General features: G+C 32.8%; 1 pseudogene; it reads right to left on the bottom strand.

Annotated features, from left to right (window-relative positions):
• Positions 1 to 1,103: 1,103 nt before the first annotated feature.
• On the bottom strand, positions 1,104 to 4,459 carry LOC121471619 (annotated as a pseudogene).
• Between the last annotated feature and the right edge of the window lie 216 nt (positions 4,460 to 4,675).

The raw sequence follows: 4,675 nt of genomic DNA, 5'->3' as shown, positions 1-4,675 counted from the left end.
TCTTTCTGAAAGCAGGAAATAAATTTCCTATCTGAAGGGTACTCTCCCTGTACCAGGAGAAGGAGAGACCTCTTCATCACCAAAGAGGGAAATTAGGGCTGAAAAGGTTGTTTAAACAAACTCTGTCACTTTACTTTTTTACTACCCCAAGTCGAAACTTTATTGGCATGTCAATTCTTCACAAGTACATTGTTTTTTGTCTAAAAAATATATCAAATACCTTCTTTGGTAACTTCTTTGAGTTTCATATTTTTATGAGATGCTGTACATATAAAGTTGAATTATTTTTCTCCTGTTAATTTATCTTATATCAATTAAATTATTAGATCAACCAAAGAACCAGGAAGGGTAGAAAGAGAAAGTTTTGTTCCCATACAACTATATAACCTCTAAGAAGACATTGTCTTGTCCACCTCAGGATCTGTAATTCCACCCTCTCTGCCTGGATTCTTCTCTCTATCCCCACTGTATCCCTCTTCACCATTTAGATCTGAATAGAATTTCAAGGAAGCTTTTCTTCTCTATACTCCAGAAGTAGATATTTTGTTTGAACTTAGAGTATCCTGCCTTTTCACTTAAGAGAGATTTAGAGTTTATCATGAATAATTTGTAAGATTATTTAATTAATTTTACTTATTTTTATTATGTTATTGAATTAGTTGGAATACTAACTAGTGGAATCACCATGAAATTCAAGATACCTATAATGCAAAAAAGTGTATACTAAATACTTGTAGTTCCTAGAATAATTAAATTAATGCATAAAGTAAACAACTAATGCAAGACTGGAAGGTTTGCACTAAGATGAAGACTGGAAAGTTTTCCAAATGTGAAGTGTGCCTTACTTAGAATGGACACATACAATAAAATATAGCATATTTAGGAAACTACAAATATTGGTGTCATAGTAGCATAGTAAAATACTTACTGTATTAATTAAGATATTTAAGACAACTGAATAGTATAGTATAATATAGTGGTTAATAGAAGATTTGAAAACAGAAGAGTATGTTTGTGTGTATATGTGTATGAATACAGATTTATTCACACTATACGACTACTTAAAATCAAATTTTATTTTTCAAATTTTTCCATCATCTCTTTCACATTCTTTTCCATAGGCTGTAAATCAGAAAATTTAACATAGGAGTTACATGAGTGTAAAACAAAGAGTTCATTTTGTCTTAACCTAAGGAGAAAAAAGAATTTGGCCCAGAATATCTGAAAAGCATAGTTCCCCAGAAGATTGCAATAGCTCCTAAGTGGGAGGTGAAGGTGGAGAAAACTTTGAACTTCCTTTCAGAAGAGTAGTTCTTCAAGATGAATAGGATAGTAAGAGTCAAGCTAAAATGGTACTCAGTTCAGTGAAGACAAAAATGTTAAAAATAATGAAATCATTGACCTGTATATCTAAGCAAGATAATAATAGAAGAGGAGAGGTATCACAGAAGAAATGATATATCACATGACCTACAGAAAGATAGTGGAATGTTAATGTCAGGAGTATCAAAGCATTTGACACCCCTCATGAAATCCTGGCCATAAGCAGGGAGCACAGGGGTTGCCAATAGCTTTGTATCAATCAGAGATTGTCACTGATAGCAGTAGACATTCAGAATCTGCAGGTGCAGATCAAGAGTGATGGAAGTCAGTGATGGAAATTGTTTTGATGTTGGCAAATGGATCCAGCAACATCTTGGGTCTAATTGGTGTGCAGTAGCAAAGGTCACAGGAGAGGTGGCTGAGAAAAAAGTATTGGTGTGTGAAGTTGGAAATCCATTTGAATTATAATGAACACTCCAAGATTTGCCAGGAGATTAATGAATAACTAGAGATATGGTACATGGGTTCCCTTTGATGTCCAATTATTGGTAATTCCCAAGAGAAAGAATTTACCTTGCCCATCTTCTTTATTTTTGCTGTAAACTCTTACAAAAATAATCAAGAAAATTATAGTTCAGAATTTGACTCTTTGGGATATATCCAAAAATTATTACTTCTAAGACAGAATGTGATTTTAAAAAAATATTTCTTCGTGGGAGACACAGAGAGAAAGAAGCAGAGACATAGGCAGAGGAAGAAGTAGGCTCTCTGTGGGGAACCCAGAATGTGACTTGTTTTTTGTTTTTTGTTTTTCGTAAATTGTCCTTTTTAACCTCAGAAAATAGCCCACCAAGTGTCACTTTTCAAACAGCATTTTTGTATTGTGAAAAAAACAAATTTTCTGGGATTGGAAGTTGATAAACTTTAATTCTGAACCTGTATATCATTGCTGACGTATATGACTTGTCTTGGTTTCTGAAGCCCAGTACCAGGTACTGCATTTAAATGAACTGAAAGCTCTTCCTGGATTCAAAATAACATTAAAGAGACAATAAAATTAGAAATAAGACTAGAAGGTATAATACTAATATATGCTTGACAAAAAAGAAACACATTTATTGCATTATTAGGGAAACATAATTGATTCTATCACTGAGAATGATACTGCATATAAGTTAATAAATGAAATTACACTACAGATTTTGGCATGTGCTATCTTTAGTGTTTATGGAAGCATCCACTGTTTTGTAGAACTATTTCAGCATTCTTTTCCTCACTGGTTTGTCACAACATTTAGAACCATTTGTGTGACTGATCTTACCCATAGGACAAATTCCTTGATAAGCCAAAGAAAAACGATAAAGAGAAGAGGGAAAGATTATGATGCATAAAGTTGCATATTTTGGATTTTAAGTTGACTTTCTTTATTAAAATGAAAATGAGAAGAGGGAAAACAAATGTTCCTGAAGCATAGGGTTTTCTCTCTCTTGTATTTGTATAACAATTATGTATGCGTATCTCTGTTGACAAATGAATATTGTAATATGGATGATGGTTTGATTTTTATATTTTCTAGACTTATATATTATAGTCCATAAGGACTTGGATTTATATATATTAGTATTTGCAATATGTTATCTCTAGAACAAATTTTAAATTCACATGTACAGCAATATCTCTTATGCAGTAATAAAAAAGTGATGGTTTCTTTATCTATCTCTATTATAGTATGAGTAATTAAAATCTTTACTATCATTATAAAAATGTCGACCTAAAACTGTCAGGAGGCAATATTAAGTAAGAGTATTTGTTTGGGATCAAAGAATCACAATTCAGGGTATGTAGATTTGGGTAGCAATGTAAATAGTATCACACTAGTTAACAAAAGTGTTTAAAGCCAAAAGGAAATGCTTATATGCATTCTTTACAATAATTTTTTATTGGTGTTGGCAACAGAAAGCCAAATCTTGACTGAATATAATTGATTGCTAGCACTGTTACTGAGCAAAGTCTCTTCCTGTAGCAAGTTGCAGGTGTTCAGGCTGAGTCACTGAAATATTTCTGGTTTGGCCCACTTCAAAAGTTTACGCTTCTACCAGTGAGGATATGCATAAGGCCTATTTCCTTATAGTCTCCCAATTCTATTTAAAAATCCCTTGAAAGGGGCATGTGGGTAGCTCAGTAAGCTAAACATCAGACTCTTGGCTTTGGCTCAAGTCATGAGCTCAGGGTCCTGAGATCCAGCCCATCTCAGACTCCATACTCACGTGGAGTCTGCCTGAGATTCTCTGCCTCTCCTTCTCCATCTGCTGCCCCTGCTCACTCTCTCTCTCTCTCTCTCTCTCTCTCTCTCTCTGTCTCTCAAGTAACTATAAATATAATCTTAAAAAATAATAATTAAAAAAAAACGCTTGGCACAAGTGACCCAATTTTATTTCATGTTTCACACAAACAACAAATTAGTCAAATGAATACAGACAGCTAACAAAGAAATATAATTGTTTGGCTATTAGATAGCAGTGTTAATTCAACTGAATAAACAGGTATAAATGATTCTTTTACACATTTCTCAGTGCTTCTTTGATTCTTCATTTTTACAAAAAAAAAAAATACTTTCTTTCTGGTATTCTTTGAATTTAGTAATTTAGAACCCTACTTGAATTGGGTGTTTCTGTTCTTACAGAATACACAATAGCAGACTGTATCTATTTTCTATCTAGTGATTATTAAGACTTCAATCTAAAGCTACTGCCTTCACTCATCTATGTTATGTGAATATAGTTGATTAGATTTGTGATTCTGTATTTTCCCTGGTGAGTGGTGCACCAAATTTAACAATGGTCAAACTTTCTACTATTACCAAACTGATCATTGACAGATATTAACAGAATTTATTTTAATGTTATTCTCATGGCCACCATGAATGTACACCCTCCTTTAGTAAAACCAGATGTCTAATGAATTTCAAATAGATCTACTTAATAATTCTCATCTTTGTCTCATTATTCATCCTGTTTCTTCCTTTTCTGAAATATCTCCTTCACCTTCTATTTAGAAATATTGTAATCTTACATACTGCTTTTTTCATTAATAATTTCCTGGTTCTTTCCCCTCAATTACATACCATAATACCCATTTCAACGATTTTATGACTGTATAACATTCATTACTCCTAATATACTCTTTATTGAATATGACTTTTGTCTATTCATATATGTGTATTTCTACATTCCCATAATCCCTGGCACATATATGTGCACTAGTAATGACTCAGGAAACATGTGTTTAATATTTTTGCATTGTAAAGCTGGTGGATGCTCAACAAAGAGTAAAAGTAAAGAAGTTTTGAGAG

This window comes from Vulpes lagopus, chromosome 11 (assembly GCF_018345385.1).
Source record: "Vulpes lagopus strain Blue_001 chromosome 11, ASM1834538v1, whole genome shotgun sequence".
NCBI classification, from domain to species: Eukaryota; Metazoa; Chordata; class Mammalia; order Carnivora; family Canidae; genus Vulpes; species Vulpes lagopus.
Note: the sequence above shows the minus strand (reverse complement) of the source record. Positions and strands in the feature narration are given on the sequence as shown.